The 11165-nt window shown below is 37.8% G+C and overlaps 1 long non-coding RNA gene across 1 annotated transcript; it reads left to right on the forward strand.

Annotated features, from left to right (window-relative positions):
- Positions 1 to 4973: 4973 nt before the first annotated feature.
- LOC149918548 (uncharacterized) lies at positions 4974 to 10278 on the forward strand. The gene is made up of 3 exons (XR_016465557.1): positions 4974 to 5049; positions 10018 to 10048; positions 10135 to 10278. It is a non-coding gene; the product is annotated as an uncharacterized LOC149918548 (long non-coding RNA).
- Positions 10279 to 11165: the final 887 nt, after the last annotated feature.

Genomic DNA, 11165 nt, shown 5'->3' on the forward strand with positions numbered 1-11165 from the left:
AGAAGAATTTAGTGTGCAATTTAGAGTTCTTTTATGTACTCCTATTACACATCCTAACAACTATTGAAACTGATCTTGGAAGCTTCTCTAACTACGTTTAAAGAACAAAGGGAAGTGAAAAGAATCACAGAATCACAGAATCATAGAATCAGCAATGTTGGAAAAGACCTACAAGATCATCCAGTCCAACCATCCACCTATCAACAATAACTCTCACTAAACCATGTCCCTCAACACAATGTCCAAACGTTCCTTGAACACCTCCAGGGTCGGTGACTCCACCACCTCCCTGGGCAGCCCATTCCAGTGCCTGACCACTCTTTCCAAGAAGTAGTATTTCCAGCCTGAATCTCCCCTGGCGCAGCTTGAAGCCATTCCCTCTGGTCCTATCACTACATACACGAGAGAAGAGGCCGAGCCTCAGCTCAGTACAACCTCCCTTCAGATAGTTATAGAGAACAATAAGGTCTCCCCTGAGCCTCCTCTTCTCCAGACTGAACAATCCCAGCTCCTTCAGCTGCTCCTCATGGGGCCTGTGCTCCAGACCCCTCACCAGCTTTGTTGCCCTCCTTTGAACACGCTCCAGGGCCTCAATGTCTTTCTTGCAGTGAGGGGCCCAAAACTGGACACAGTACTCAAGGTGCAGCCACACCAGAGCTGAGTATAGGGGGATAATCACTTCCCTGTCCTTGCTGGCAACACTGTTTCTGATGCAAGCCAGGATGCCATTGGCCTTCTTGGCCACCTGGGCACACTGCTGGCATAGTCACTCTGTCCAAGACACCTCCCGACCTCCACATCTCCCACCAGACCTTCTCTGTTTGTGAACAGCAGGTCTAGCGGTGCAGCCTTTCTCATAGGTTCTCTCACCAGCTGCATCAGGAAATTATCCTCTATATACTCCAGAAACCTCCTAGATGGCTCCTTCTGTGCTGTGTTGTATTCCCAGCATATGTCGGGGAAGTTGAAGTCCCCCATGAGGACAAGGGCTGGTGATCGCGCAGCTTCTGCTAGCTGCTGGTAGAATACCTCATCTGTCTCTTTATTCTGGTTCAGTAGTCTATAACAGATGCCCACCAGGATGTCTGCCTTGTCAGCCCTTCCCCTGATCTTTACTCATAGGGATTCAAACTTATCATCCCCAGCCACAAGCTCAGTAACATCAAAGCACTCTCTAATACAGAGAGCCACACCGCCACCCCTCCTTCCTTGCCTATCCTTCCTGAAGAGTTTGTAGCCATCTATTGCAGCACTCCAGTCATGGGAGTGGTCACACCATGTTTCTGTAATGGCAACTAGGTCATAGCTTGCCTGATGTACAATGGCTTCCAGCATTTCTTATTTGCTGCCCACACTGCATGCATTGGTGTAGATGCACTTCAGCTGAGCCCCTCACCTCATCCCTAATCCCATTACCGCTCCCCCATGCTCATCTCTAGTGGGCCTGGTTTTATCCCCTTTCCCCTTCATATCTAGTTTAAAGCCCTCTCTACAAGTCCCACCAGCTCCTTGGCAAGGACCCGTTTTCCCCTTTGAAACAGGTGATACCCATTGGCAGACCTCAGGCCAGGTGCCAAGTAGACCGCCCCATGATCAAAGAACCCAAAATTCTTGCACTTGCACCAGCCTCTCAGCCATGTGTTTATAAGATGGCCACTGATAGGACCTTTAGAAATAGTTTTTGTAATAAGATCAATATTCTGACTGTACATCAGGTTTACATTACTTTTTTCTGCATGGAATGTTTTCCATTCTCATCTTGCTGTAGTGTAAAAAATTAATCTCAAAACTTTTAAGTGATATGAAACACTGTTTATGAACTGTTTTGGAGAGACATAATTTTCCCTTGTTTATCTATTTGTATTGAAATCAGAGTTCTAAGAAGCAACAATAAAGAAAAGTATTTTGGCTTCCTTTTAAAGCTATATACATGTATCTTAGTATTTAAAGCTTATTCTCATTTAATTGATACTATCCAGCATAACTCAGCTGACATCAGTTGACGTGTCATGCAGTGTGAAAACAGATAAATGTATATTTTTCTGTTTTTTGGTGTTTTTTTTTTTTGTTTTGTTTGTTTTTAATGATTGTTCTGCATTTGCAAGTGTGTTTAGAAGTTAGAAAACTGATCTGCAGGCTATCTATGAGCATCTTCTGTCTTGGTATTAGACTAACAGTTTTTAAACTTTGGTTCAGCTGGTGTTTGCCTCAGTCTTGGTAGCAGTCCTCTAAAGAAGGATCAACTGTCTTACCATTCGTTGTTGACATCTGACTCTTCCTTTCCCCTCCAGAACTCACAGACAATAACAAAAGTTACTTGGTATATTTTCTGTTGCATAGCTCAGAGTACATCTATTAAGAGATCACCTCCACAGAGGGGTCCTCCTGCTCAGAAACACTGGGATGTGACCCCTGCTCCCTGAAAACTGGGTGCATTTTAGAGGATTTCTTGTCCAGGCAGTTCTCACTGCTCCCCTTACCTCCCCAAAAATAGTTTTTCATAAGAGTGCCTAAGTGGATGAATAATCAGAGGAAATAAGCTTTGGAAAAGTAAACAGAATAGCACTAGTGTGGTAGAAATGAAGCACATAGGCTGAGAATGTTTTCATATTGCTGAAATCATGTGGATATTTGGGAATGGGGAAAAGTAGCAACAAGCAAATGTCAATGTCAAGCTTCCCTGATGCTGGTGTTCACTTACTGTTCAACTGTCAGAGCTTTTGTGTGTCAAAAACTGCTGAATAATTTGATCAAGATAATGCATATTGACATAGAAAGTAGTTGAGTTTCATATGCAGTGACATGGGACATGACAGGAGTAGCAGATGTATTTGTAAAACTGATATTTTTTTTTTTTCCTGAGAGGAACAGCAATCAGCCAGTAAGTAGATGCTGCCCTTCTCCTGTGAAGCACATGTGGCTTTTCTGTTGACTACAGGTTGCAATATCTGTGATAAATACAAGTATATGCTTATGAAAAACTGCTCCTCTGTCACATGGAAAGTCAGATGTGATTGGAAGAAATTCCACACATGAATTCAGAGGTTTTTCAGCAGAAAATTAAGACAGTACAGTTACCTTACTGAGCACAGAATAGGATCTTAAATATTTTCAGTTCTACTTATAAAAAATAGAAATAAACTCTTACTAAAAAGCTCCAATTACTATTCTTCAAGGAAAATTTGACACTGATTCAATTTTTTGTAATAACGCTCATGACCCCTTTATATGATTTTTTTCCCTCTCTTGCTAAATGACCTCATTAGGACCACGTAATTTAATCTAGTTAAATCTAGTTCTAATTTTGTGTAGCTCTGCTCACAGGAGCAGAAATCCATCTGTTCACCTACTTTATGTGTGAAATCATTACATGACCTACTTTTGCATGAAATATTATGTTTAATATACTTTTCAGCATCCCTGGGCTGAAATGAAACCTGAGCTCATAATGAAATATGGTAATAGTTTTTCTTAACACAATGACTACTAAATAGCGGTATGATGAGTTGCATTTCGTAGAGGACAGTGGGATACACTCAGAGTGTAAGGACATCATGAAAGCATAGCATTTTCCATTTGTAATGTTAATAAATGAGTTTATTCATACTATTCTGATCTCTTTGACAGTGTGGGCAGATGGATCTCTACCTGAGAGAGATCAATCAAACAGCTCTGCCAAACTCAACAGAAGTTATAATATGAATAATTTATAAAATGAAACCAATTAAATCTAGTGACTATAGAAAAATGCAAAATAACAATATTACTCTTCAACAATGGCTGAGTAGTTATTAAGATCTATATTTTTGACTTAGCTTACCTATCCTACAAAATAATGAAATGACAAGCCCTTAGAACTATTAATCTTTCCTGCTGTAATTAATCTTTATATAATCTTCAAATCATATTTTAAGGAATTGAGTTAGATTGCTCTGAGATGAGAAGCACTTTCTGACATCGCTAACTTGTATGAAATAATATCTGTTGGTCTGAAAAATAGTTTTTGGAATGGATGTTCAACGAAAAACAGTTTGGGGGATGAAATACAGAAATGTCAACCTCATCTAAACACGGTGAAAGAATCAGAAAGCCTTAGCAAAATTAATTTGGCAAGATGAAAATGCTCTTGTCACTAAGGGTGAAAAATTCCAATGCAAAGTATTTCAAGCCTTTAACCCGTATTGCTATTTTAAGTACTGGCATCTCTGAGTGGAGAATGTCACTTCAGAGAGGGAGAAGCAGCTGTTAATTTGAGAGCTAGAAAAACAGCTAAAGGTATTTATGGTAGTTGCAGGGAACTACTCCAGAGTAGGCTACTCTAATCATTAACAAGACTTCAACTACAACCAACATCACATGCCAACAATTGTCTGTGACTACTGCAGTAAGGATGTTTAGTAAGTCTACAAGGACAAAACATAAGTTCAGTTCTTTGTGCCCCAGATGACAGAACTTATTTATTGTTAATATTTCTATGATAAAACTGGAAGTATTTCAAACATAAAATAAAGATCTTTTGCCAAACACAACCTACGATAGATCTACTTCAATATTTCTGGAAGTGGTGAACTGTCCAGGTAGAGGGAGGAAATTATAGTGTCTGGTTTAACTTAATGACTGTGAGTTTTGAACTCCTGATTAAATTCATGAATTTAGCCTGGGTTTGCTTCTCTAGCACCTGCTGGCTTCTAAATGTCTCTACATTCAATTACTTACTGATCAACGTACAGCAACAATACAATGGCCTGCCAATAACATAAGGCCTTGCCAACTGATTCATAGTAACCCCTAAGCAAGAGCTACCCACCAACTACCCACAGCTTTATAGACTTCTGCATGGTGTCACATGGTATAGAATAATGTAGGCTTAACTTAAGGCACTTGTGCTGGCTCCACTCTGTCCTGGCTGCCCTGCCCTGCACCATAAAGGTGGTGGATCCAGCCCTGGGTGTACTCCCATCACTCATCAGTAAGCAAGACACTGGTGTGCTATTAGTACTGTATTTCCTGAATATAGTTGCTGTACCTTCAAAGAATCCCAAGGAAAAGGTGTGGCAATTTTATATATACATATATATATATATTTTTTTTTTTTAAGAGATGGCTGTTGTTTTTAAGTGATCTGTGCTCATCTATATTCTGTTTTCAGATAAAAGGAAGTGCAAGAGTTAAAGATTTGTGAGTAGCATATATATTAATCATAAGAAAACCTCAGAGCTACATGGAGATCATGAAAAGGATATATAAATAACCTCTCAGTGTAAGGTGGCTGTACCTCAAAGGCCTGATAGTCAGAAGAGATGGTGGACAAGGATCCTCACCCAAAGGAGGATGTAGCTTAGAAAAATGAAATACTGACTGCTCATTGGTTTAAGCCAAAAGGAGACTTTCAATGGGTGGATTTTGAAGAGAAATCAACCCTGTCCCAAGATAGTGTAAATTCATTACATTAAATGGGCAATGTAATGTCTGCCTGTATTCATGTCTGGTTCCATTCATGCATTCTTTATATTTCTTTAGAATTTTCTAATGCAGCAGAGCCTTCTTCTAGCAAGAATGAATTAATAACCTCACTGCAATCCCTAAAATAAGCATTTTATCCTTATTTTATGGGAACCAGATTCACTATAAGATGATTGACCTGGTATTACCTCCAACAGAGCCATGGCAGAATAGAAAGCAGAATATTCTGGTATTGATTTTTTCTTATGGCTTATTACCCTATGACTTTTTATGGCAGGTCAAACCATTCAGTTTGCTTTCCCATTGGCTCACATCCTTTATACTTGTATCTCAGGCTCAGAATTCTGCTTTCTGGTCCTCTTCAAGTCTTTTCATCCGTTGTTTTCTGAGGACTCAGAATTCTTCACCATTTCCATTAGAATCTGTTTTTCCCCATCAGTGATCTGTGGGTTACATGCAAATCGCGGCCAGCAGCTTATGTTCTGATTGATTTATCTGCAGCTAAAACATAAGAGATGACTATTGTGCTGTGGATGTTCAGGTTCTTCAGGTGGTCATAAACCTGGTCTTCACTTACAGTGGAAGGGACATTGCTAGCCCAACCCCCAACAGTAAGTCTTCAAAAGTCATAGCACAAGTTCTATGTTCTCATTTTTTATCCAGCCAGGGGAGAAACCTCTGTGAAGAATAGATTTTCTGTGACAACTGATCTGTGAAGATGGGCTACATCATTCAACCTTTCACCTCTAATTGCTGGATACATTACACATCAGGATTTTTCATAGCCAATTTTTGAGTGAGAAAGAGGTCACTGCTTGACAAATGATCCTTCTTTTTCTGTGCTGTCTGAGCCTCCTAATCCCCCTTTGTCTGGCATTAGCCTCCTGTTTGGCTGAGGTGCAGGTGGAGAGCAGTATTACACTAGGAATACTTGGCTTGTGTAGCTACATTTCTGTCAGTATTTATGATAACAAACACTTTTTCCTTTTCAGTGGATACCTAATTAGAGTCTGAAAACTGGCTCAAGGCTGTCTTAATATATCAAGGACCCAATTTTTCTTTCAGTTACATAAAAATAAACCCAGAGCTACTAATAGAATCGATACAGATTTAGTCCAGTGAGATCAAAATGAAAATTGAATTTCTTCTAAGGAATACTTTCTCAAGTATTTGAGGGAGGATAAATAACTTGAGATATTTGTTTTGGTACTAGTTTGATGAGAAAATGGCAGTTTGCTTGATGAAGATGCTTTACTCTCACAGAAGTTGTCCAATCAGAAGGCTGCAGGCAGCTTTATTTGGTATAGGCTTTAGCTGGGCTGTCTGTAGCCAGCACTGCTTGATCACATTTGTAGAGCTCTAGCAAGAAGAAACAGGAGGATAGACTCCCTCCACAGCTGTTGACAGGGTCATCCAGGGGCACAAGGCATTTTTAGGTACTTCTGTTGCCTCCTTTGCAGATAATGGCATGTACAGAAGATGTTTCTTGGAGGATTTTAATGTCTCCTATCTCCAAAACAGAGAATTAAACTGAAGATTCATGCTCAAGCAAGCATGTGGATTTAGTCCACTGGCACTCAGGTTTGTTTTAGGAGAACGTAACACCACAAAAATACCAGTAGGACTTCAAGCAGCCTGCCCCAAAGGAAATATGGCATGTGGATAATGTAGACAGGGGCATATTCATTTCAGTAGGAAACTCCTTATATCTACAGATGGACTGCAATAAATCTGAGATATTCACATAAGCAAATATAAATACAATGAGCAAAAGAAGACCCTGGACTTTTAGTCTTTCCAGGAGACACAAGTTCCATAAGCAGGGTCATGCTTAAGCAGTCTTTTTCTTTATCTGATTTGATTCAAAACAATCATAAATAATTTTGATTATTCCCAGCAAAAAAGGAAAAAAAAAAACCTGTCATGCAAAAAGTCATAGGAAATTTGCCTCACAAAAGTCTCACACAGAATTTTTTTTAAAATATTTTTTTGAATATGATATTTCTTTTTCCAGTGTGGATGGAGCTATTTGTTCCTATGAACTTACTGTTTTTCTGTTGCTTAATTTGATACTTCAGTTTTAATTCCCAATTTAATTTGCAAATGCCCATTTGTTTTAGTTACAAGACATCTGAAGTCAATAACTACTTTGTTCTTGAGTTCAATATGCAAATGTGGAATTAGGGCAGTAGAGTAGATAGCAGATGTCAAAAGTTTGTTGCAAGACAAAGGCTTAACTGTGTTAACATAAATGACATAAATGCTTAGCTCTCTTTTATTATCTTAGAACTGAGGCTCTCCAACTGAGCAAAAGGATCAGAATAGAAAAACACCATATTTATTCTGACTTTTGATAGCTAGAGATATCTTTACTAAGGAATCAGTTGTTAATAAAGGATGAGCAGGTAGGGAGGCAGCCAATATGTTTATAGACTTGGTAGATGTTTTCTTTGAAGACCTATGAAATAGGCTTTTGCTTCAGATGAGGTAGGTATTTTGATTCCAGGAACCTCAGAACTAAATAATGGATGTGTAGTTCTGGTTTATACCACCCTTTAGCATTGCATAACCACATTAAAAAAACAGGCTGTTCACCTGGATCTTACATCTCTATCTGTATTAAATACATTTGAAGTTGGCAGTAACCATTCCAGATGCAGGAAAAACACAATGTATCAATATTTTCAAACTGCTGATGTGATTTTCAGAAGTCCTGTACCCTAGTTTGCAGGAACAAGTTGACCCTAGAGTATAATATGCTGAACAACACATTCTTGAAAGGAACATGCTGATACGTTAACAAATGGTGAGCCCAAGTCACCTTGCTTTAAACTTGATCAATGTTTCTTTTCCACTCAGCACTTGGTATCTTAGTCATACTTTAAAAGGAGTTTGAATCTGGAGAAGAAAATGAGTATAATCATTTATAGATCTGCAGAGGCATTTTCCAAAGGAAGCCAGATGATATGGCAGAATGTTCTCAAAACTGTCCTTGAAGATAGATGTTCAATTGAGAAAGTTCTGGTTTTTCTGCAGATTTGCAGGAGGAGATATGGATGCTCTCTGAAGTAAATCTGTTCACAAACTCAGTTGTGTTTGATGTTATCCCTTCACACATGGATAACAAACAAGGCAATCAAGATATGATCATAGATGTTAAAAAAAACAACTGTGTCAGGAAGAAAAGCATGTGCTTGGAATTTCTCACAGTGATGTTTTGGGTAATACTGCTCCATTGTTGTCTGTCACATAGATGTCTTTTCTCTTTTGCCAAAATTCTATACACAAGATAAAGATATTTCATATGAAATGTACTTGTTAAGTATACTTCTTATTTTCATATTATTTACAAAGAAATCAAGACCTTTTCATGACAGAAGTGGTAACAGAAAGATAGCTTTAATAAGATATTTCAGAGAGCAACAAGCCAATTGGCAGACAAACTGTTGGTCTTATTTGAAATTAAATATATAGCTATCCATTAATTTTAAACAGTCTTAGACTGGCAAATTTTCAAAAATCACAACTTTAGGATGGATTTCCAATGGTTATGCAGAACTGAGAAACTGGTGTAGGCTGCAGAGATTTTCAGCTAAGGTTTATCCATCCTTAAGTGACACTGCAGAATCACTACACAGAGTCCTTCCATTTTCTTATCCTGTTTTCTGTTTCTTTTCAGTAATTTTGGAAATTAGATGTCAGTGTTCCTCTCCCCAGAATTAAAAAAAAAGGGACTTTGACACATAGTTTTTCAAAAAGCACTGAAAAACTAGTGAGGTATAAACTAATTTTTCAAAACACAAATGAAAACATAAAGCTTGTCAAGTTTCAGAAAGGGATAACCTTATGAAAAGTTTTCTTTCTCAGCAGTAGTAAAATTTTGCAAGAAATGTCTGATGTCTAGCAAGAAATGTATTGTGGCCTATAGTACTTTCCAACTAAACTTGTGTCTTAATGTTTCTAATCTGTAGCCTCGAGTTAGATTTTTTTTTTAATTGTCAAGAATTTGTTGAACTTTAAGGCACACTGAACTTTAAGTCCTACTTGAATTTTAAGGCCATTTCCTCTCTTAGAACTTTACAGAAGGGTGTGGGAAAAAAGATCTTCCTGATTTTCATAGGTCAAGTTTTTATCTTTGATTAATTAGTTTAATCAGAGTGTTAATACTTTAAAAACCGTTACATTAGTTTAGGCAGTTAAGGTGCACATGTGCTCATAATTGACTCAGGTAAATATTTCATCTTTTCAGTGGGAGGAAATGACTGATGATCTTTTAGTAAAACAATATTGGATAGATTTCAAAATGCTTTTTCATGATCCATGACAGAACTAGGTTCAACTGAATGATGCTAAACAGAGCTAAAAGTAGAGGGAAAATTCTGTAGTTCATGGTGTTTGTTTTCCTGCTACAGATCCAAAGGGAATAAATCTCTTAAGAGTAAATTGTCTGTAGATTGCAGCTCTTTCTAGCCACCCAATGAATTTAGTTCATATCTTCTGGGACATATTTTGCACATGATCTTTTTTTTTTTTTTTTTTTTTAATTATTTCTAGAACACAACTGGGAGTCTCTCCAAGGTCCTATGTAAGGATATACATCAGTGAGATCCTGTCCGAATATTTTGATCACAGAATTTGGGTGAGATATAAACCTACTACTTTCCATTCCAGGTTGAATGGGAGCCTGAACACATGTAGGGTCTGGGTGATCAAGGAAGCAAGATTTTTTGCCCACCATGGAGCATACCCTTGCAGTAAAAATGCAGCCTGTGGCACTCCAGTCATTACAAGTACACTTTCAAGTATAGGGCTAGATTGTTGGATCAGATTGTTTTAAAATTGAATGGATTGAAAATACAGATAATAATTGTACAGAAACCTAAATAAGTGTTCTGTGTGGTATTTATGAATAGTAGATCATTTGGGATAGCTACCTTCTTTGAAGCAAAAGAAAGTAACATAGGAGAGGCTGCACAAACAGAAAGGTAGACAATTTGGTAAATAGTGGAGCCAAAATTACACAGACATACAGACTAGTGTGGAATGTGGACATATGTTAAAAACACAGTTTGGCTCAGAAAAGAAGCAATGACAGCCTGAAATATTCTTTATATAACTTTTGGGGAAAAAAAGAAACCACAGTGTTATTAGTAGCATAATAGATAATTCTGCAAATCATTCACTAAAGGACATTTATATTGGATTGAAAAGAGGTAACTATTTGCAAAAAATATTCCTATCTTTCACCTTTTTGAAAGGAGAAAATCTTAAGCCAGGTTTGTTTACAGAGTTTGATTGCACTCAGCTGAGTGCTGTTAAAAGAAATCTTGTTGAACCTTATGTTTGTGGAATCAGCAGAAATAAGAAACCATTCTGCACAAACACAGTGTCTATAAAGCCTACATATTAGAATGCATACTATCTTATTATACCTCTAAAACAAAATTGCTGCTTTATTAGTTTTTTTTATGTTGTCTATAGCTCTAAGCTAATGACAAGAGAGGTACATCCAAACAGGTAACTTTTTTCATATCTGAATAAAGATTTCTGAATTGACAAATTTACCATCAGATAGGTTAGGAAATGAGCCACAGAATCACTCAGAAGGGCAAAAGCTTAAATTTTCAGGAGAATAAGTTCTGCAGTCAATGGTAAAGGAAGGGCATAGTGATGATTCAGACAAACATTAGTTGCAGAGCCAT

Source organism: Phasianus colchicus, chromosome 3, assembly GCF_987193195.1.
Source record: "Phasianus colchicus chromosome 3, bPhaCol1.hap1.1, whole genome shotgun sequence".
Taxonomy (NCBI): domain Eukaryota; kingdom Metazoa; phylum Chordata; class Aves; order Galliformes; family Phasianidae; genus Phasianus; species Phasianus colchicus.